Consider the following 25,085-nt stretch of genomic DNA (forward strand, 5'->3'; position numbering starts at 1 on the left):
CTCTCTCTGCCCCTCCCCTGCTCACACTCTGTCTTTTTTAAAAATAAATAATAAATAAAAAACTAAACAAAATATTTCACCTGCACAAACTCAATGCATCATAGTTTTCAGCAGATTAAAATACTGAACTAGAACTCCCTCTCTGCATCCCCTCTTTCTGTCCCTCCATCTCTCTATCTCTATCTTGGAATCTATTTCTATTGCTTTTTCTCCTGTTTCAAGAGAGAAGGAAGGAGGAAAGTTAATGAAGAAAGAACAGGGACATAAAAGCATTTGGCAATTAAGAAGACGGTTAGAAGGTTTTAATTTATTTTACTTGCCAAACTCTGAACTTATAATAAGGAAAAGAAGTGCTGTTCTCTTGGAGATTATTTCCCCCACTAGTTGCCAGGGGTAAAATAATTTCAGAGACAAACAGGAAATTGGTGGGCCATAAGCTTGCTGTCATTGCCTGGATCTTCTTTCCATGCCACATGTTTACATACATGCTGTGTTCCCCTTGACAAAGACAGACACAGACACACAGGGACTTTAAGGATTTGCATTGTGTGTGTGAAATGGTTTCATTTAAGAGCTGCTGCTGTCACTTCTCAGACAATGCAGAGGACAGAGAGGGAGTGTCAGTGACTGACTAAAAGCTAGGTTGCACAGGAGGCTTAATTCTTTGGGCTCATATACATATACATACACATATATGTATGAGGAGTAGACATATTCAAGATTAGAATTTGTTATGAAAATTTGGCTTACGTGGCTGTAATCTGAGCCAGGAAATACTGAACTTTAATGTTAGCATCTTTGTTTCTGGCAGGCTTCACAGTGGTGCAGGAGGGTGGACCCAGTCCCAACAGTCAGTATGGAAATAAAGGACTATTTTGTGAGTACCGGCCAGTCCTGTGACTATTTCCTACTATTTATGCAGCAAGAGTAGAAGTTCTTACGATACGGGAGGATACAATCTGTGAGATTGCTTAATACTTTCTTCTCATTGGCTTCTCCAACTCAGAAGTAAAGAGCCAATGACAAAAAAATCAAACGTTTAAATCACTTATATCCCACATTTTCTGCCTCAGAGTTGCCCCTTGGCATATACTATTTTAATACTTAGAAGACCCTATATAGGTGATCCTAGGAGAAACACAGTGCCCCTTCTCCTTTATCAATCTAATGCACCCCACACAAATCTATTCTGTGCTGCTGAAGGACCTAATCTTCAGCAGTTGTAAGGTTTGGTGGGGTTGTGGAGCTCAGAGGATTAGCAATTCATTCTTTGCCAAGACTCACCTAATATACTGCAATATTCCCAGAAAGGCTTATCATGTCTGTGTTTAGATTCAGGATAGAGGTGAAGATTTACACTCTTTAATATGAGGATGGAGAAGTGGGACGAGCAGCTGGCAAAGAAGGACACTCACGACATGTGTGGTCTTACATAAAATTAGAAGCAGCCTTGAAAGAAGTATTTCAGGGACAACAAAAGGAAATTTCCCTGACGCCTGCAGTTGCTCAGTTTGACTAAAGACTTTATCTTGCATGCATGTACTCATTCAACAAACATGTATTGAGCATATATTAAATGCTAGTCATTGCCCCAGGTACTGAAGATATAGCAGTGAGTAAAATGGACAGGATCTCTGTTCTAAAGTAGCATAATTCAAATCTAATGATTGAACAGTAAAGGAATTTGGATTTTTCAGTGATGTATCAGCTCTTTTCCTTAAGGAAGTTTCAGGAGTAGTATAGAAGAGAAATTGAAAAATTAATTTCTAAAATCATCTCTTGGTATATGAGGGATGTGTACATGTGTGCATTTATGGCAAAGGAGATTTGAAGTCTAGAGATAATCCTCCCTTACTTGTCATTCTTACCTGACAAAAGCCAAGCACAATAAAAGAGACTGACTTTGGACTTGAGTGAGAATGAATAAAGCAGAACATTGGAGGTGGCAAAACTAAACAGATGTTTAAAGTTTACGGATATTTTTAAAAGGAAATGTAAGACTTATTGAGAAACATAGCCAGAGACCAATTTGCTTACCTACTACCTCTCAGATCAATCTCTCAGCCATTTCCTAATATCAAAAATCAGGAGACTAAATTATGGGCATGCTAAGATGTGGTTAGGAAAAACAGATGATTTATATTTCAGACTTGTCCTCTTGTGAAAAACGAAAACCTGGCAAAAGCCTTAAAACTATAAATATCACAGATTCAAGATGAGTTAATTTAATCCCGCCTATGTTCTCCCCCTTCACTCTTGTAAATTGCACACATTTATGAAGTAGAGAAAAAAGTCCTTTTTGTTTCTCAATGGTCGGATAAAATGTTTTTTGTCTAATTACTCAACACTGAAAAATTTTCCCCAAAGAAGTTTCTAATTAAATATTTAGCTAAGGAAGCATTTTTTAGTAAAGATAACTAATGAATTATATAGACCATGTTTTACTTATTGTTTTAGAACATAAACAATGGACTTAAACCACTACAGTTTTTGATTAGAACTAAAGAACATAAACCTTCCTTTTATATTTATTTTCTGTACCATGTATTTTGGCATTTCATCATGGGGTTTGCTATTCGTGAGGGTATGAATTGTTTTTTATTCATTTGTTTCAAGATGTTTCCCATGTTTTAACTGTTGAAAAAAAAAGTATCCATTGTAGAGATTTTAAGTTTCCTAAATTGACCTTCACTTCTATTTCCTTTGCACTCCCCATAACTCCTGGTATACAGTAAACACAAAGTCCACACCAGTTGAATGCATAAACGTGGGTCAAATGGAATAACTTTGGTGAAACTCATCTGAAGACAGGACAATCAACTAGTTCTATGGAACTGGAAGTTTCTTCTAAATTAAGACACCCTGGGTCACATTACTTAATCTCTGACATTTTAGCCAAATATATTTACCTTAATCACATAAATACAGTCATATATATCACATGGCCCTTAAGAAATTCAATCAGTGTTTTGTTAATTCTTTAGAAACATAGAAAATGTGTGGTGTATAAATTTTCCAGTTGATTCCTTTTGGAACTGGAGATTTAGGTGGGTAGGTGTAAAGGGAAATAAAGTATCATTTTAGAACTTGAGACTTTGGCAACTAACAAATAATTTATGAGAACAACAACAACAACAACAACAAAAAAAAAACAGAATAGGAGCCATCCTTTTGTGTTCCAAAGAAAATGCCTTGGAGAGGTTATGAATAAAGAATACCCATTGAAGCAGAAAAATTCAAAAGAATGCAAGCTTCAAAATTTCAATAACAATGAACATGTTTTTATGTTGGCTTGCAACTTCTCTGCAGATGTTACTTTGAAAGTTTGGATTCTGCTGGATCTTCACATAAAGCATGCATCTTTGGTCTAAACATTGAAATTTGGTTAGGGAAAGCCAGCTGGAAACAGCTTCTGGAGATAGATCTTTATGTTTTCCCAAAACGAGCATAATTTTTGCATTTTGGTATAGAAAAGATCTTTTGTAAACCAACCCACTACAGTAAAATTATGGCATAAATCTGGTTGAGTGTTTTCTAGGGAAGCAATAAAACAAGCAGAATTTAGTTGACATGTTGTTTCTTCTACCTGCACTTGACATTTATTGATTTTAGCTTGTATCTCATTGAGTTTACATTTGGATTCAAATAAATCCAAAGTCATAGATAATTGGTCACTGCATAAAAATGAAATGGTTAGTGCCTGTGTGCGTGTGTGTGTGTGTGTGTTGTATAAAATCATTTCAATGGAACAAATTGTTATCACAGAATCATTTCTATTTCTTATAAGGTAATTGGATATAATTTAGAAAATGTACTAAAGAACAAAAAAATGACAGGAAACATTTTCAGAGAGGAAAGTGTGTGTGGTCGTATATTCTTATGGGGAGTTCTGCTCAAAGGGCAATTACAGTGAAGGTCTTGGTTACATCCTCTGTTGTTGCTATTATGGAACTTCACATCTAGTACACCAGTATTATGAAAAGAACAAACCAGCAACAACAAAAATAAAAAATATACATATATGAGAAAACAAAAACAAAAACAAAACAGAGAAGATTTTCATTCAAAATGATGGGCTTGAATGCCAGCCTTTTTATTTGCTAACCATAGATTTGTGGGTAAGATATTTCATATCCTTTTTCCCATTCTTATAGAAAAGAGAAAGATGGGGTACTAATAGTTACTCTTTGTGGCATAAAGGGAATTTTTTAAATATTAACAAGGAAAACAATTGGTGTACTGTTAATCCTTGAACAATGAGAGGGTTAGGGCTGCTGATTCCCTCCACCCCATCCAGTAAAAAATCCATGTATAACTTTTGACTCTCCAACTTAACTACTAATAGCCTACTATTGACTGGAAGCCTTACTGATAAACATAGAGTCAATTAAAACATATTTTGTATGTTATACATATTATATGCTGTATTCTTAAAATAAAGCTAGAAGAAAGAAATTTGGTAAGAAAACCGTAAGAAAGAGAAAACATTTATAGTACTGTACCGATAAAAAAAATTGCATATAAGTGGACCCATGCAGTTCAAACCCGTATGGTTCAAGAATAAGCTGGATACCTATAAAATATTTATTTATGATTTGTTACATGTAGGTAGTAGGATAAGATACAAACCTTACAATTTAAAACATTACAGTCTCATTAATATTTCTAGACCAACATTTTCTCTCAAACTCATCTTCATCATCTTATTATGTATTTCCAAAAGAGACAACCACTAAACAGCTCATCCTGTCATTTCAGAAAAATTATTGCTGTCATGTCTTTCTAGTGTCATTTAAATTCTTTTGGGTTAGGTTTAAATATGTTTACATTTGGTGTTCCTTCTCAGTCCAAAAATTCCTCTTCATCTATCTGAAGGATTTAAACATTTTTTTTTATGTTTATTCATTTTTGAAAGAGAGAGACAGAGCACAAGCAGGGGTGGGGCGGAGAAAGAGGGGGACACAGAATCTGAAGCACGCTCCAGGCTCTGAGCTGTCAGCACAGAGCCCGACGTGGGGCTCGAACTCATGAACCACAAGATCATGACCTGAGCCCAAGTCGGATGCTCAACCGACTGAGCCACCCAGGTGCCCCATTTATCTGAAGGCTTTTATGGAAAAAACTATATATATAACGTTTATGTTTTGTAGATGGAGTTCTCTCATCTTTGTCATCTCACATAATGCCCATTGTGACCCTGGTAAAGTAGACAGCGATGTACTGTTATGGATTGGATTGTGTCCCCCTCAAAAAAAGATATACTGAAGCCCTAACTTCCTACGTGTTCAAGAAAATGACCTTATTTGGAATGAGGGTTGTTGCAGATATAATCAGTTGAAGTAAGGAATACTGAAGTAGAATGGGCATTGAATCCAGCATGATTGGTGTTCTTGTAAGAAGATGGACATGTGAAGACAGAGACACACAGGGAGAATGCCATGTGACGGAGGTGTGTAGCTGCAAGCCAAGGGATGATGAAGATTGCTGGCAAACCACTAGAAGCTAGGAAGAGGCAAGGAAGGATTCCCTTACAGGTTTCAGATGGACAATGGTCTTCTTCACACCTTGATTTCAGACTTCTAGTCTCCGGGACTCTGAGACAATAAATTCCTCTTGGTTTAAGTCACCCAGTTGGTGGTACTTTGCTACGGCAGCCCTCAAGGAACAAACAGAGGAAGGAGTCCATGGCACTAGCTAACATTCACCCAGTGCTAAACGTGTATTATACACCAAGAAGTCTCACAGTCTATGAGTTATTTCCCAGCCTTATTTATATTTTACAGATTAAGGTATTTAGGTTCAGAGAGGTAAATTTGTTGGACCAAATTTATACAACTAGTATGTGGCAGAAATTGTTTTTGATTCATGAACTTGAGAACAGGAATCGTTAGTCAAACTTTCAAGATGAGTAAACTGATAGTCAGAGATTGACATACTCTTCACTTTGTCTTTTTAAGGCTAACTGTATTCATTTCCTGTGGTCTTTTTCCTGTGCCTAAAACCCAAACATTTTCTTTGCTACCTTTTTTTTTCCTTATGTAGACCACATGCCCTTCCTTTATGATACCCAAAACTGAGTCTAAAACTATGATCAATGGAACATTTAGAGAGAGGATGACCCTGCTCTTCATACATATTTTAATCAATTCAGCACTTTAGGTGGCCAGTCTTGAATAGCAGATGAGTTTAATGCCTGTTTCTTAGTAATATAAAAAATTCTTACTAAATTCTATACCTGAAGCTAATATTATACTGTATATTAACTAACTGGAAGTTAAATAAATACTTGAAAAAGAATTCTTATAATTATAATAACTATCATTTATTAAGCACTGCTAAGCATTAGATAGTATATTAGGTTTCTAAATACATGACTTGATTTAAATCTTTCCAGTGTCCTACAAGATCGCTATTGTATTATTTGTAATGCTAAAGAAGAGTTCCATCAATTTTGTTTTATATTCCCAGGGAATATTTTCCCAGGGAAAAAATTCTAGATGTAAGTGATTTACATAAGACCACTCAATAAATCAATAATTATTATAGCACCAGAACTAGAAGTCAGACCTCTTAACTTCTAATACAGAATTCTTCATACTGGTAGTCTTTAATTGTTGATCACCTAAGGAATTACCCAGAAAGTTTGTTAAAAATATCGAAGGTTGGAGGGGCACCTGGGTAGCTCAGTCAGTTAAGCACCTGACTCTTGGTTTCAGCTCAGGTCATGATCTCACAGTTTGTGGGTTACAGGGCTCTGTGTGGACAGGGTGGAGCCTGCTTGAGATTCTCTCTCTCCCTCTCTCTCTGCCCTTCCCCTGCTCCTGCTTGTTCTTTCTCTCTCTCTCTCAAAATAAATAAACTTTAAAAAGTACAGAACACTAGTATCTTTTAGGATAGAGCTCAGGCTAAATTTTATGTGTTTCCCAATAAATTCTTAAGCATTCTAAATCACTAAAACTGTGGTCTTGGGGAAAATGTGTTAGTCACTTAGCTGACACCTGAGGAAATAGTCCTGGAGAAGAAACGTTTGAAAGGAAGAAAGCGGAAGAAGGGGGGAAAAAGAGAGAGAGGCATTTGATGCTCTACTAACATTGAAGTATGAATTGAAATGCGAAGAATTTTACCTTTTCTAAATGTTAACAATTTTCTAACATTTGTTCACCCACTGATCTCAAATTTCCTTTAAAAAAATTATTTCATGGGGCGCCTGGGTGGCTCAGTTGGTTAACCGACCGACTTCAGCTCAGGTCATGATCTTGCAGTTTGTGAGTTTGAGCCCCGCGTCGGGCTATGTGCTGACAGCTCGGAGCCTGGAGCCTACTTCAGATTCTGTGTCTCTCCCTCCCTCCATCCCTCCCCTGCTCACGCTCTGTGTCTCTCTGTCTCTCAATAATAAATAAATGTTAAAAATAAATAAAAATTAAAAAATAAAAAATTTATGTCAAAACACAGAAACATAAAAGCAACAAAGAGGTTAATCTGCCACCCGTTCATTCTCTAAACAGAATTGCAACTCAGGCCAGCATGTGCCTGAACACAATGCAGATTGATTGTGGGTAATATGGAAGTTAATTTTGAACACTCTTCCAGCAATGGATTCAAGAGGGTGTGTAAGCTACAGTTCATGTTCCTCCTTGCTCTCTAAACTGTTCCTGTTGTGACAGTCTGTGAGTTTGCCAAACTGGACTGAAGCAGCAGATCCTGTCTCCCACTCAAATTTTGTGCTTCCAATACTCGGTTAGCCTTTAATCCTTCATCCCCATGACATTCCATCACTTTGAGAATGGGCACACACATAAGATTGATGCTAGAATACAGCTGTTTTAGCAGGGCTTTTTTTTTTTTTTTTTTTTGCACAATGGGAGGATTTTCATAGATGTTCAGCTCTTAACTCTACTTCCTCCTGAAATCTCACTGCTAATTCAACTGGGCATTGGTCTATTAACTTAAAATCGCTTCAATTTTCTAACAAAGAGCACGCTTCAGTGATCCTCCTCATCTTACTAACACTTCACAGCTTTCTCTTACTATCCAAGTACATGCTTATGTAAAATACAAAGTAAGGATTCTAGCTTGGTTTAGTTACTAATTAGGTGATTAGATGGATGTTCTTACTCAAACTCTTTCAAATCAGTATGCCTGAGTTTCTATAGCTGAAAAATAAGGTGCTTACAATAAAGGGGTTTTAAAGGTCTCTTCCAGTATTAAATATCCATAACTCAGATTGGGAACTAACAGTTATATTCTGGGATATACACTGGGCTCTAAAATCATATGCTTCCATATTGTGTAAAAGTATCAAAAGTATATAGAAAATAAGATAAATTGATGGACTGATAGAAAGATGTGATAAAGCAAGTATAATAAGATGTCAGTAGTAGGTGATAAATATACAGGTACTCACTGTAAAATTATTTCAATTTTTCTCTACTTGAAAAATGTTGTAATATGTCATTGTAAAATGGTATCATTAGCATGTATGATATATATACATATGCAGGAAATTATATCTTCTAAATACTATGGCTACTCATATTTGGAATTCTCTAAAATAATTATACACACATACTCTCTAAAATATGTCTTCCTTTATTTTGTCCACCACGGCAGACTACAATTTTTATTCCTTCGGCTTTACTCGGTTATCTCCAAAGGATTTGGAGCATTCCATGGTGATCCCAGAGCATGTCAAATTCATTGCAGCTGTAAAACAGCTGGTGCAGCCCGCTCACAGTGGCACTCTGAAATGTAGTCTGAATTTATTAAAAGCTTGTGACTTGATTATAAACTTTATTTTCATGTTTTATGATGTTAGAAATAAATATGGGAAATAGTAATATTATATTGCTTGGTAATTCCTAGCATTAAAAAAAAAAAATTCAACATCCAGTTTGAGCTTGATTAATTTATATGCTATCTCTTCCTTGATTTACTTTATGACATGTGCAAATCATTGAAGTTGAAGCGAACTGCATCAAACGTTATTTTGTGAATTGTAGTATTTTGTTCTTTGAATGAGAAGACAGACCTAGAGGCATCTCTGCTACTTTTACATAGAATGTGGTACAATTTTATCACATGGAGATTCTGGAAAAGTCTTGTCTTTCCATCTTGAAAACAACACTTTAGATGCAGTGGAAAAATTGATACCTTGCTTATTTCAAGCCCTCCCAACAGGAATGGCAGTGGCAGGTTGGGGAGGCTAAACTGTGGACATGGTAATATCCACAAAGAGGGACTATTCTACACGACAGAGGTAGAAACACCAGGCATGATTACTGGGGACACCAGCACAGGTGGAAGCAGCGCCCAGAAGATACAGTGTGACACGGCCATATCTGGAGAGCAGGAAAGAACGTCTGGTGCTATGAATCAGCTGAATGATGTATTTATATTCCAATGAAACATTCCTGGGGACATGTTGAATACCTGGGACTTGTAGGAATGACGTGTCTAGCAATATTAGATGGGGCTAAGAACCAGTGCTATACAGTATATGCATATACACACACACACACACGACCCACATGTACCTCTGCCTATGTTTCTAACATTTACCACAAATTCCTTTTTATTTGGAAGCTGATATAATACACGAGTCCCTTGTGGATAAGTCCCCAAGGCCAAAAGCTCTTCCTTCCTCACCTCAGTCTTGTGTCTCTCCCACCACTTCCATAAGTTTCTATGTGTCCAATGAATCACTTTCACATATCTCTGATACACAATGGGAGGAGGAGGAGTCTCCACAGCAGACTATATTATTCCTTGTTTTGTGGTTGATATCTCTTGCAGTTAGTTCAACCCCTTCACATGTCCTCCAAGTTCAGGTGGACAGATATCATGCAAACATTTTTCTTACTCTTGCTGTTTGATTTCCATTTGCTACTTGCCTAGATGTATGCACTGCAGACATCCTTGAATACCATATTGTTCTGGTGCCCAGCGATGTTCATCTTATTAATGTCTTCTATGCAGTGGGAAAAGGTTACTAGTTGTCTTGACTTTACTATGTAAAAATAACTTATTTGGAGTTGTTCATTGTCTGATGTTACAAAACACCTTACATTCTTCCAATTCTATCATCTATAGTTGAAAAGAATCCACTTGCAACAAAACGGTTTCTTACTTATGGCTTTGTTATTAAACAGAGGCATAGTTACTTTGCACATATATTATATTGCATACTTTATCTGAGTTTGTCCTTGCCATATTTCTGTAAGAAAGGCAGGTGATCATAGTAAGTGTTATTGTTTCTACTTTACAGTAGGAGATCAGAGAATCTTGTGACTTTTCCAAGATTACCTCAAATCAGTGACTTAGAGGTATTAAGTATTGGGCTCAAAGGATGTGAATAGTTGGTTTTGGCAATATCCTTCCTGTTGTCAGAGAATGTATGTTGAAGGCTTGAGAAGGGAATAACTATCATTTTTGACATTATTATTCATATGGTGAAAGGTGAAAGCCTGGGCTTACAGCAAAATATGTGGGATTGCTTTGAGAATTCTCCTACTGGTTGACCCAAGGCTTCTCATTAGAATTCACCAGAATGTTTATTTCTAGGTTCATAATGAAAACTCAGGAGGAGGTGGGTGGATATTGATGTCTAATAATCAGTTTTAATTCCAAAACAACGACTGATCTTTCTCTAAAACAGTCTTCTCCCATGTTATCTCTTAGAATATGGCAATCCCATTCTTGTGATTGTTCAGGTCAGGATTCTTAAAGCTATTCTTGATTCTTTATGTTGCACTGCATGCCTAGTCTATCAGCAAACCTTGAAAACATATTCAGAATCTGACCAATTTACTACTTCCATATCTCATACTTCATCCAAGCCAATAATTATTGGAATGGGCTCCTACCCTTTATCTTTGTCTCACCTTGATCTTCTTTAATCTGTTCCCAACATAATGGCCAAATGGCATTATGTTAAAACAAAGGTCAGATCATATTTTTCCTTTACACCAAAGCGCGCAATGACCTCACATCTCACAAGGAAGTCAAAATTCTTATGATGGCTCGCATCCTATGGATCATCTGCCTCCCCCATTTACCTCTCCAAACTCATCTCCTGTTGTTCTCTCACTCGCTCTATCCAGCTACACTTGCCACCTCTCTTCTTCTAATGTGCAAATATATTCCTGTCTTGGAGCTTCTGTACTCACCGTTCCTTCTGCCTGTAACCCTGCTGCTCCAGGTAACTGTGTAGGTTGTCTACACTTATTTCATCAGTCAGTTCTTTAGTCAACTATGACCTTGCTGGAGAGACCTTCCTGGTCATCTTATGTAAGACTGCGTAAGATCCATAAGCACAAACTCAGGCTCTACTTTTACACCTTAACTTTTATCATCATCTCACATACAATGTTTTACTTATTTGTATTGTTTATTTTATATCTCATCCAGTAGAACCTAAGATAAATAAGCGCAAAAATTTGGTCTGTATTTTCTACTGTTGTGGACCCAAGGTTTAGAAAAGTTCTTGCAACATAGTTAGGAGTTAATGGCGATTTGTTGCATTAATGCATTTGTTGAATATGAAGTAAATGCTCTCTTTTGGGAAAAAGGGGTCTTTATTTTCTTTAGGCTATCAAAATGGCAACGAGCCAAATATAAAATAGACCAAGTCTAATACTGTAAGAGGTGCTAAGTAAGAAATGGAAAAGACAGGCATAGGAGAAAAATACAAATATGGTAGTTGGTGATCAAGATATAATAACACAGTAAATAATAATGTCTTTTGCTTAATTTGAATTTCACCACCCTCAGATTTGCAGAAAGTACATATAATTTCCTTCTTATAAAAAAGAAAACAAAAGTTCAGAGAATTAATGTGATTTGTCTAGAGTCACACTACTAGTACATTAGAGAGCTAAAGTTTGAACACAAATCTTAAGATTTTGAATCAATGTTCCTTTCACTTTTCACAAACTCACTATGGAATAACTTATTTTCAAGTCAATGTTATAGTAACAGGAAAATTAAAGCTTCTTAAATCAATACTGAAAATATGTTTAATTAGAAGGGTCTAGTAACTATACCAAAATAAAACAAACTCTCAGAAGAGTCAAAATGATTTTTAAACGATTTTACTATTGGCATTATTTTACATAGGGAAAGTGATGGGAAAATATGCAAATATTGCAAAGAAGCCTCATTGGAATTTCATTTAATTTATTTTTTTCACTTTGCTTTCAGGAATGTGTAGACAAGTATTCTAACTCTAACAAAGAAATGCAAAATATTTTAAAGAAACACCCGTGTCAGGAATATGATAGCTGAAAATGAAATAGCTATGGAATTATACCATATAGTAGTTAACCTGAAGAGGTTCAATATACCATTCCAGATATTCTCATTAGGAAGACAATGCTTATTTAAATTTAATATTTGAATAATTTTCATGAAGAAGTAACTTCCTTGAAAGAATAATCAGAGGCTATTTTTACTCTTAAATTGTTCTGAACTTCTTAGTACGTCACGGGAGCAGAACTTCACAATTATTTTTTCGCCTTTACTCTTTTTCCCTGTCTCCCAAATGATTAGTTGGGATTTATCATTATAAATGCTTTGGTAAATCCTGTAGTTCCTTTTAAGGATGAAATGTAGAGCAAATTTGAATGACTGGTGGCAAACTTCTATATTTCTACAACTATAAACATTAACATGTGGCAGACTGTACTTTATTACTTGTCTTTCTTATTTTTTCTTTTCAAATTTTTATTTCAATTCTAGTTGGTTATTACTTGTCTTTCTTATTTTTTCTTTTCAAATTTTTATTTCAATTCTAGTTGGCTATCATACAATGCAATATTGGTTTTAGGAGTAGAATTCAGTGATTCATCACTTACAACACCCAAGGCTCATCATAACAAGTGCCCTCGTTAATGCCCATCACTCACCTGGCCCATGCCCCACCCACCTCCTTCCATCAGCCTTCAGTTTGTTCTCTAAATTTAAGAGTTTCTCATGGTTTTTCTCCCCCTTTTTCCCCTCCCATATGTTCATCTGTTTTATTTCTTAAATTCCACATAAAAGTGAAATCATATGGTATCTGTCTTCCTGTAACTGGCTTATTTTGCTTAGCATAATACACTCTAGCTCCATCCATGTTGTTGCAAATGGCATAATTTCATTCTTTTTGATGGCTGAGTAATATTCCATTGTATGTGTGCATGTGTATGTGTATAAGATTTGTTTTTTTAATAATTTGTAAAAAACATATTTTTAATGTTGGTCTCATTTTATTTAAGAGTTTATTTTGTATCCTAAAATAGTAAACAGTAGCAAATGAGTTACAGAGCAAAGGAAAGGAACCAGTGTGGACTAAATGCTAACTAGTGACTAGATAGATACTTTATATGCATTATTTTACTTGCAATTCAGAATTATTTCATTAGTATGGGTATTCATAATCTGTATTTTATAGGCAGGGAAGATGAGATTCAAAAACTAAGTTTACACAGTTACTAAGGGAGAGACACAGAGTTTGAATTCCATTCCACCTCCAGAGTAAATGACCTTTCAAATACACCCTTCTGGATCCTCTGGTATCAGGGGAAAATGATCCAGGAAACCGCCCACAAACTTGCAATGCTTGAAATGGCCTAAAGCTGTCTTGGCAAATGATTTATTTTTTTAAATATGGTCTTAATTTTTTTTTTCCAGTTTCATTGAGATATAATTGACACACAACACAGCACTGTATAATTTTAAGGTGAACGATTCTATGGCAAAGAATTTATTAATTTAAGGATCAGGATATAGTATTTAAGCTAAAACTGTTAACAAGTTCTTTCATATATTGAAATCCAGCTCCATGTCTACGAGTCCCCATTTATTATAAGAAGCCACACACAACAATGACTTGCAATTTATTGCTTTTCAGGTATTTAAAAAGAGCTATTTTCCCCCTGAGTTTTCTCTTCTTTAGGTTAAATACTACAATCCATTCTAGATGATTCCCTAGTAAATAAAGTACCAATCATTTATGATCTGTAACCTGACAGAAATTTAAAACTCAGAGAGGGGTGCCTGGGTGGCTCAGTGGGTTAAGCCTTCGACTTTGGCTCAGGTCATGATCTCGTGGTTCATGTGTTTGAATCCCTGCTTGGGATTCTCTTAGTCTCTCTCAAAATAAATAGCTAAACTTAAAAAAAAAAAAAAAAAAACTCAGAGAAAATTTTGACATTTAATATTTAATGTCCATTCTATTGATGAAATAACTGAGACCCACATTGGCTAAGTAACTTTTAAATAAAAATAGACTATATTTATCTAAGTTTACTACAATGAAGGTAAGTATGCACTCACATGTGCATATATGAAAGAGTAGTTTTGACCTTATTTAAACTCCAGAGAGAAACACACTTTCAAGGATTTTTAAAGGAATAGCCAGCATGCTTATGATTGATTTAAAAAAAAAATGCAGAGTCTATTGCTTATTTATTTTGATATCCTAAATGGCAAAGTGTCTTACACATAGTGAAGATCAATGAATACTTGCTGCATAAATGCTTTCCTTAATAACCATGACAGACACTTTGAAATAGACTTTTATAACTTAGCATTTGGTTTTCCCACTCTAATAGTATCCTAGCGCTTCTATAAGAAATTTTCAAAACTTGAATGGCTTGAAACAACAAATTTACTCTCTTCTAGTTCTGGAGGCTGGAAGTCAGAAACTAAGGTATTACCAGGGCCAAGCTCCCTCCTAAACCTCTGGAAGAGGATCCTTTCTTATCTTCCAAATTCTGGTAGCTCCAAGCATTCCTTAGCTTGCAGCTATTTGCAGCTGATTGAAATCTCCGGCCCTGTAGTCATGTTATGTTCTCCCCTCTTATAGCTTCTGTAATTCTTATAAGTCATACAAGATTAAGGGTCCACTCCACTCAAGTGCACCTACATCTACATCAACCCTATTTCTATTTCCAGATAAGGTCACCTTCTGGGTACTAACTAGGGTTTGTGACTTTAATATATTTTGAGAGGGACACAATTCAACCCATAATACTCACAAACATTAAAATCCTTATAATAATAAAAGTAAGTCCCTAACATATCCTTGTATAAGTTTTTAAGATGATTACACTTCATTTGTGCCAGAGTCTAAGTGTTCCTTGGTCCAACATGTAAGTGTTATCTACAAGCATTTATTACACAATCTTGGCTTATTCATTTAGTGACAATAGGCCTGCAGAAAAAAGCTGGCAGAATCTAGTAGAAGGATCATGCTTCCATTTAGTCAAAAGTTAAACTGAGAACTAATTTAAAATTTAGGATATGTGAGGAGGTAGTCTCAAGCTATTTTTCTAAGCCTTTTCTAGATTTAATAGATCATTCTACCTAATTGGTTATGTAGAAAATTCAAACTCCATGAAGGGCTGTGTATCTGAAGTCCACTGTACCTTTGATGGATAGACTTCAGAATATTCTGTGCACTTCTTAAAACTGTATGAAGGGTGTGTGTGTGTGTGTGTGTGTGTGTGTGCATAAATGTATTTTCCTGGGACAGAATTCCTAGCTTTCCTCAGAGTGAAGTGATTCATCATCCTTCCAAATAGGAGAACCACTGACTAGATTAGCTAAATCAAGATGGTTCAAGGAAAAATAATGAATGTTGGCAAGGACATCTCTCCATGACTTGCTCCTCAATATTCTACCTTTAACTTTTTCTCTTAGAGGTGCCTATATTCTTTAAAACTTTTAATTTCAGTGCAAAACTAGAGCCCATTGTTTTTTTTTTTCATCTTAAGCTTTGTAAATTTTCAACCAGTTTTCCTGTTTTACATCATGTTTGTCCCATTACTCATTTCCTCATAGCCATAAGCTCTGCTTTGCAAAAAATGGTTAGATTTCTGATAACCAAATCTATAATAAAATTTAACGATTGACACTGAGCCAGTATTATGTGTCATTCATCAAATATTTGGCTGACCTTATTATATTCTATTTAGATACTTACTAAGAATTAGAGATATAAAAGATAAAAATATTTTTTTTTAAAGAGTGGTCTTTTCATTCCAAAGAGGTCACAATTTATACAACAGTTTTAAAACTTGAACATACATATGAATCACATGGGGATCATGATTAAAATGGAGATTCTGAATTGGTGGAGAGGAAGAATTCTGAGACCCTATATTTCAAATAAGTTATCAGATGATGCTTATGCTGTTGGTCTGCAGATGATATCTCATGTAAGAAGTGTTCTGTGCAGTCTTTCTCAACCAGATCTGGAGGAGAAGTCTGTCCTGATGCCTTAATCATCCATTTATGTCCTAATGACCTAATTATCCATTATGTATTCACTTCAATGTCTCTAGAATGTGCTAGTTACGCACCTTCCTTGAGAGAACTGAGAAAAATAGTCTTTAAATCACTTTTTGTCTTCTGTGTTCAAGTAGAAGCTTGTATTATTTAGGAATGAATTCAGATTTAAGCAACCAAAAGTCTATTCAGGGACTTAGACAAATAAGGGTTACTTATTTCAGACAGCCAGAAGTCAGGGCTTAGTAGTTCAGTGCTTCAAGGAACTTTCACCTTTTTTTTTTCCTTCAGTTATTCTCAGCATGTACAGGTAGGTGCTTACAGATGTTGTCTCTAAGTTGTGACAGCTGCCTCAGCAAGCTCGCATCTGCTTTCCAGGTGGAAGCAGGAAGAAATATGGGTAAGGAAAAGCCAAAAGATAGCTCAGTTTATAAATGTCCCTTTTTAAAAGTTTCTTGGCAGGTAAGCACAGTGACTTCAAACTAATCTTTTTTTTTTTTTAACTTAAAATTTTTTTTTAATATTTATTTATTTTTTGAAGAGAGAGAGAGAGAGAGAGAGAGAATGGGGGAGGGGAAGAGAGAGAGGGAGACAGAATCTGAAGCAGGCTCCAGCCTCTGAGCTGTCAGCACAGAGCCCAACGAGAGGCTCAAACTTGGGAACTGTGAGATCATGACCTAAGCCTAAGTCAGATGTTTAACCGGCTGAGCCACCCAGGTGCCCCTCAAACTCATCTTTTTGTGTAGAACTGGTTCACACAGTCATTCCTAACTGGAAGTGAGTGTGGGAACAGGACTATTTGAACTCTAGTTTTGGAGCTTCCATAGTAACAGAACGTAAGAAAGAGGTTTCAAATGGCTTTGGAACAGCCAGGCCATAGTTCCTGCCACACTCATGGAACTGAAATATCATAAGTAAAAACGCAATTATCCGTGCCCAAATTTAAAGCAATAGTGTGAGCAAAAATTCTTCTAAAATATCCGAGTCGTCTAGAACTTCAAAGATACTGTATCGGATGCTGCGTGTTCCGATTACACTTAGATTTGGTTATTCCTGTACCTTCTACCCAATGCAAATGGAAGTGCATTTCTCCCTTTGGCTTTCCCTAAGTCTTTTCCTCAGTTTTACAAATTCCTTTGTAAATAGAAATAATACCTTAATGCACACAAGAACATGTATGTTTCACTTTTTATCTGTAAAATACCAAACTTTTCCACAAAAACACGAAGTTGTGAACAGTCTTAGTATTCTATGTTAGTCATAGGCAAACAAACCATTTGAAACAGATTATTTAAATATAGCTTCCTTTTTGATGTTAAAATCAAGTTCTAGTATTTACAGTCAGTTGTCTGTCTGACTTAAAAAGAAACAACGAAACTCCATGCAATGAAGAGTAGGGAATTAATAACAAAATATCATCGACTATGTCTTAGGCACTTTATATATTTTAATACCATTAGCCCTCTCAGCCACCAGCTGAGGTCTTCACATAGTCCACTTTCCTAATGGGGACTAAAGTTCAAAGCAGTAACTGATGAACATCACATTATCCAGCTAAAAAATGTCAGAGCTGGATTTGAAGCCAAGTGTGTTTAAACTTTCCACTTCCTCTCTGTCTTAGAAGGCATGTGTGGAACGTACTATCTTACTCTGCTTATCAATTACCTTAATGACATTCATGATGGATGTGTATGTAAAAACAGTAAAGATTCATTATTTGCCTCTATTCTCTTTTTTACTTAGAACTGAATTTAATAATTAAATATGCATCAAGTGATACTTGCTGGAAAGAAGAAATGCCTTTTATTTCAATGCTGTGATATTAGTAATAAAAATTAAAGGGAGAAGAAAAAAAAGAGCAGAGGCATTGGGGAAGTGTAGAAAGAAATGTAAAGAAGAAAATTTAAATCATAAATTAATTGCCACCTCTCTGACATAATAAATAAATTGGCATTTGACTTACAAAGTAACCAAGATAGTAAAACTTAGTAAAAGTGAGCCATCGGCATTTCACACATTTTAGATAGTAAATGAAAGAAAATATTTAAACTCATGTTTAAAAATATATTTACGGCTTCAGATATCATTTATGGAAGAAATAACAGTTTTGATTATACAGATTTAAATTTTCTATATTTTTAGAATTTCTCTATAATATGAATTGCTCTAAAAATTAAGAAAAAAATTTTAACTAGGTAATTTTCTCATTCCTAACACAAGGAATTATCAAGAATTGACTATGTTATAGCCCCTGGGCCAGGCACTAAGCATGTACTAAGTAAGGTACACAGATCCTGGTCCTGTCCTAAGAACCTACTCTAGTGGGATGACAGGTGAGAAAACGGCAATTCACACACAGTGTGACAAATACATGGGATTCTAGGGGAACAAACAGAAAAAAACATAGTTGTTTGAATCACTTTCAGCCTAATAGTTTAGTAACTCTTCATTTTGTAAAAGTCCATTCCAAATGAATAAAATGTAAGGTTTAAATCTATATGAAGGTAACACCCGGGCTTCCTGAAAACTTTCCACTCTGAAATGAATCATGTTGGAGGAATACAGATACCAAGGCTAGCTCTAGATTAATTAAAAGATGTTGCATTTAAAATAAAAAAAGAGAGAGAGAGAGAGAGAAGAATGAGGTGGCTTCTGTAATTAAGAGAAAGGATAATCGTTTCATGGTTTCAAAGCTTCTCAATGTTAGAAGAGACAGCCTATGTAGTTACACAGAAATTGCATATAATATACAGAGAGAAAGATATAGAGATATAGAGATCTCTGTCTCTCTCTCTCTATGCACACATATAAACAGTTAAATGCTGAGCAGGAAGTATGGCATTCAGAGCCAAAGAAGTGAGGAGTGTCCTGGCTACCTCTGGGAGTTGGCAGGAAGCACAGAGGCTGCGGATAGGAATTAGAAGTATTTGATAGCTCAGAGGAAAACATAGCACGGAGGGGGAAATAGTGTAAACAGAAAGGTCACAAAATAAAGGCAGGGCACTGGGTTCCCTGGTGGATGCAGACAGGAACAGAGGCTGTAATCCAATAACCAACAGGGTACAAAGCGCCTCCATCGCAGAAGTGGCGACCTTGGCAGGAAGCACAGATCATACCATTATGTCCTCATTTTTCTCCTCTGTTGGGAGCAGATTTTATGACTATACTTCAGACAGAAGACATTGTAGAAAGAAAAATTATGGGGCACAGAGTTTTAGAAAAAGAAGAAGGTGAGTCTGTTTCACCTAATAGCCTTTTCCTGCAGATCAGGTTTTGAGGTTAATGATGTTTATTCTGTTTGGGGGGGACTGGAATCTAATATGTGAATTTTGATATCAATATCTAAAGAACTAGATTGACAGTTTTGATTTTTTTTTTCATTCAAAACTTATCCGAGTTAGACATACCCTGAAGCTAATTTAACAGCTGAAACTTTAGGTTGCCTCACTTTGGCCCTTACAAGACCCTGTACCTGATTTGGCATTTGTAATTTTGATTCCTTTTCAAATTGCATAAAGAATATGAATGATAATTTTTTAATAAAGATGGCAGATGACTACTTGGGTCACTGCAGCATTACTGACAGATTTTGTAGGTGGAACACTTTCTTGCCAGCTCTACGGAGGCCAAATTTCTACATTCAATGTGAAGAGGGCATATGACATATCAACTAAATGTCTAGAAAACTGAAAAGGATATTTTAATGTATTGCATAAGGAAAACTGGTCAATCAATCTTGAAATGCTGCAAACTGAAATTCAACACAGTTTCTGAATATTTACTTCAGTTGCTCAGATCGTTGAAGAAAACCATAATTGCAATCTGTCAGCCTCTGATGGTTGGATATTGGATAGATTTAACTTAGTGTACAAGCAAACACAACGTGAAATTGATGTTTCTGTAAATCAGGTTTATAAGCTTTACTTTTGTTGTTATGCTACCTTTTATCTTTATCTAACTAAATTTTATGCACTAGATAATCAAATATGATGCTTTGGGCTACCGGTACGAGGACACCCAAGTGAAAATGATACGTATCATAATAAGCATTTGTGACCTCACATTAACAGAGTTCCAGATAGGGCTGGACAGCATAGTGATGTAGGTCTGGCACCCTGATGCCATTATCATTTTTTCATCTGAATTCCCTGCCACTGTCAGCATGTTTGCATCATCCCCCATCATGATTTCAATGTAGCGGTGATAGTTCCATGAGGCACATGACCTCTCTAGTGAAGGACAAAGAGATGATCCCTTCCAGGGTCTCTGTTTTTGTTACTAAGAAATAAAGATCTCACTCCATCAAACCAAGATTTAGAAAATAGATAACTAATTTTCCTTTCTCATAAAGGCTAATTGTGTGGTCAGCATTGGTCACATGGCATACCATTGCTGTAAGCTTTCCCCGGGGTCTGGGCCTGGCATTTTCAGCCTCTAAACTGGGAGTTGGGTTCTGCCAGGAGAGATGGAGGGGAGTCGTGGGGATAGGTCTATTGTGAGCAACCAAGTTCCATCACAATTAGCCTTTATGAGAAAGGAAAATTAGTGATCTATTTTCTAAATCTTGGTTTGATGGAGTGAGAGCTTTATTTATTTATTTATTTATTTATTTATTTATTTATTTTCATTCTTTGGGTGTATACTTACTCATATGAGCACATCTGTGTTTTCACCATCTGTATGTTGCATTTTTTCTCACTCTCCAGCAATTTCACTTGCCACAAATCTTCCTCCAGAGTCTGAAAAACTTCAGACATTTTTATGTTGATGTAAGCTCCTTTGAGCTGCAGACTTTGGCCAAGTTATAACAAATCCACTAAACTGTGGAGATTTTATATCTCACTAAGGCCAAGAGGGTGGGCCTCTGAGCTACACAGCACAGAATGCCAACCATCCTGCATCCAATTACTTGGGCACAGGCCAGAACAATTGGTGTTTCCTGTCTCTAGTCCAAACTTTGAGCTGCTTCCTAGCAGAGGTCACAGGAGGGTAAAGGATGTTCCCTAAGGACTCTACTGACCCCTAAGAACTTATTGGAAAATAGCAGACTAGCTCAGGCTCCAGAGAGTATCTCCAACTAGTATCTTCAAAGACTCACATTTATTCAAAATGTCTGGGCACTGTTCTTGCATGACAGGTGAAGGTCTAGCTCCATTCCTTACTTCCTCCAGGAAATTTTCCACCCATACAGCAGCCCTCACTCAGCTGACCTGAGATTATATAACACTTTGTCAATAATTCTCATTCAGCATTTAATCTTATGCTAGTCTGCAACATTTTTTTTTTCTTCAGGTGTCTTATATTCAAAGACTTTTTGTGTTTTTCCCAAACTACAAAATAAAACCTTTCAGATCAAGGACCACATTTTTCTGTTTCTTACCACACTCTTACTATCCATGTGCCATATAAATACATTAAATAAGCAACCACATATAAGATGAAAAAAACTTAAGATGGTGATAAGTGCTGGTAGAGGAAGGATCATGAGCCATGTGATGTATGGGGGGAACGTAACCTAATCCCCAGTTGAGAAATGATTTCTCTGAGAAAGTAATATATGACCTGACTGACACCTGCAGGATGAGCAGGAGAAAATTAGGGACAGATAATGTGCTCATGTGCAAATACAAAGTTGTGTCTGGAGTAGAGAGTGCAACGTGGATGATGGTAGAGAATGAAAGTGGGGGAAAGGTGGGCCAGAGGGTGCCACAATCTGTTCTCCTTCCCAGATGAAGAGCATGGAGCTGCCCAACCAGAAAAGGCACTTCTCATTACCCTTTCCATTAACGGTAGCCACAAGATACATCTCTCTCTGATGGCATGCGAGTAGAAGTGATGTCCCTATATCTCAGACAGGATTTTAAGTCAATGGGTGCACTTCCTCCACATGCTCACCTCCCATCCTCTGGGCTCCAATGGTAACAGCAGGGTGACTTTGGAAGCTCTGTGATAGAGGCCGTTGTACTACTCTCAGTCTAGGACCCTAAATGATTGCTTGCGGAAGATCCTTTACCAACCCGGAGCCCCTATCCTCAATTGTCACATTGAAGAAGGACAAACTTCAGCTTTAAGTCATTGAAAGTTGGAGGGATCTTTGCTAAGATTGCTTAACCTAAACAACGTTAGGGAATTTGGTTCTGATATCACAAGTAATGGGAAGTTATTTAAAGATTTTTACATGGAGAGATATATGATCAAATCAACATTTTGAAAAGATTTCTTTTTTTTTTTTTTTTTTTTTTAATTTTTTTTTCCAACGTTTTTAATTTATTTTTGGGACAGAGAGAGACAGAGCATGAACGGGGGAGGGGCAGAGAGAGAGGGAGACACAGAATCGGAAACAGGCTCCAGGCTCCGAGCCATCAGCCCAGAGCCTGACGCGGGGCTCGAACTCACGGACCGCGAGATCGTGACCTGGCTGAAGTCGGACGCTTAACCGACTGCGCCACCCAGGCGCCCCTTGAAAAGATTTCTGTGTGCAAAGTGGAGAATATATTGGGCTGAGTGAGAAAGAATTAGGTGAGAAAAAAATAAAGACAAACAGAAAAGCTATTGCAGAAGTCTTAGTGAGAAAAAAGTCTCTTGAGGCTGTGGAAACAGAAATGGGTGGATTCAGATCTAAAGTGATGTTGATCAGATTTGGTAACGTATCGAATGTAAAAATTTGAGAGGGAGGGTATCTACAAAGACTGCTACTTCTCTGGCTTTGGGCACTGGGTAATTGGGTCATGGCCTTCCTTTTAGATTAAAAAAAAACATAGAGAAAAGTCCTGAGTTCACATTCATTTGTGCACATGCACAGAAACCCTTATTAATGTACAAAGATCAGTCTCTTATTCCACAAAAATGAAAGGAGAGCAGTGCTGTCTTCGAGAGGTAGCCCTTTAAAGTCATTGTGCTGGTGGTTAAGGTAACTGAAGCCTGGAATCAGATCAGCTCGTTAGCTAAATAGCTAGGATGTTTAACTTGGTTATTCAATTTTTATCTGCAAAATGGGGAAATAATAGCGCCTGAGACATAGGTTTGTAACCGGGAGAAAATGCAAGAATACATATAAAGCATGTAGAAGGATACTGACCCTTGATAAAAACTCATTCACTATTGCTTCAAAGGCAGCACAGTCACATACTCTTACACGTTATCCAGGTTTGGAAGTGTCATCAGCATATCACGTACTCTTTAGGTGGCAAAATATATTCAGCTCAAGAACTTTTAATTTTACAGTGTATGCTTCATACAAATAAGTTAATTTTATAGGCCTGGTTTACACTGAATTCCACAGGCAAAGCTTATGCTAATCGTCTGTTTTTCTGCTCTCATTTTGGCAAGTTTGTTTTCGGGCCTGATTTATAGATAAATTCCAAGTCTTGGCCCTTTCTTCCAGGGCTCCACATTTACCCCCACAATAACATAATATTTTTCCACAGTCACCTAAATCTGAACTTATTTCCTTCAATTCTAAACTCAGTACCCCCTCTATGAATAGTCTCTTTAACCAATTTCTGCACTCTTTTAACTTCGTTAACTTTCATACATCTTTAATTCTTTTAGTTACTTTCTTCTTAAAGGAATCCACAGCTGCTCTAATCTTCCTCTTGAAAGCAGCTTTATATTCAGTATCAATCTTATGCCCTATCATTCCTGCCAATATTCTCCCCATTATCTTTCTCTCTGGTGCTTATAGAATCAGTCTTATCTTACATTCCTTTCAATAGGAATGAGAAAGGGGTGTGTGTGTGTGTGTGTGTGTGTGTGTGTGTGTGTTTGTGTGCGCGCACGCGTGCTTGTGCCTGGAGTTGGGAGAACCACTAAGGTTAAAAAAGAGATAACATATAAGAGCAAAACACACAATATAAACGTAAGCTCTCCACTAAAGTTATACACCTTAATCCAAATATTTCAATGCTTCTTGGGAAACACTGTAAAATTATGTTTTAGGACTATTTATAGAAGAGCCTTTCCAGGTATCAGCTATGTTCCCTACAAGCAATTTTCCACTTTTTCCTTGAGTGTGTGTGTGGGGGGACTTTTGTCAGATTCAATGTCCTAATACAGATTATGTTTTTTTATATGTATACCACTTTATTTTATATATTTTTTATTTTTATTTTTATTTTACAGAAAGAACACTGCTAGTGGGGGAGAGGAACAGAAGAAGAAAGAGAGAGAGAGAATCTCAAGCAGGCTCTGTGCTCAACATGACCCTAATGCAGGGCTCGATCCCACAACCCTGGGATTATGCTCTGAGCCAAAATCAAGAGCCAGATGCTCGACTGAGCCACCCAGGCACCCCAGTATATGCCACTTTAGAATGTTGCCTAATTTTGTCCCAAAATGTCACCTTTCATTTTCATTCACTGCCTTCTCATTTTAAATCCATATAAAGTTTTAAAGAAAAATATTCTTCTAATTTCTATGTATATTCGAGTCAAGTATAGTAAAATTTCAGGGAGATCCAAAAGAGAACAGACAGGGCAGGGCAGGATCTGTGTAGTTCTGATCATTTGGCCAAATGTTTTCATAGTATCAGAATAATATCACACCGCTATAGCACAGAAAAATGTAATGCCCCCAAAATAAATTTTTGATTTTACTATACAGAAATACTCAAAGGGCAGCTTTCCTTTTTTTTTTTTAATTTTTTTTTTAACGTTTTATTTATTTTTGAGACAGAGAGAGAGACACAGCATGAACGGGGGAGGGGCAGAGAGAGAGGGAGACACAGAATCGGAAGCAGGCTCCAGGCTCTGGGCCATCAGCCCAGAGCCCGACGCGGGGCTCGAACTAACGGACAGTGAGATCGTGACCTGAGCCGA

General features: G+C 36.6%; 1 long non-coding RNA gene across 1 annotated transcript; it reads left to right on the forward strand.

The window, feature by feature from the left end:
* Positions 1-810: 810 nt before the first annotated feature.
* On the forward strand, positions 811-24,670 carry LOC131507101 (uncharacterized). The gene is made up of 2 exons (XR_009259328.1): positions 811-877; positions 24,391-24,670. It is a non-coding gene; the product is annotated as an uncharacterized LOC131507101 (long non-coding RNA).
* Positions 24,671-25,085: the final 415 nt, after the last annotated feature.

This window comes from Neofelis nebulosa, chromosome 3 (assembly GCF_028018385.1).
Source record: "Neofelis nebulosa isolate mNeoNeb1 chromosome 3, mNeoNeb1.pri, whole genome shotgun sequence".
Lineage (NCBI taxonomy): Eukaryota > Metazoa > Chordata > Mammalia > Carnivora > Felidae > Neofelis > Neofelis nebulosa.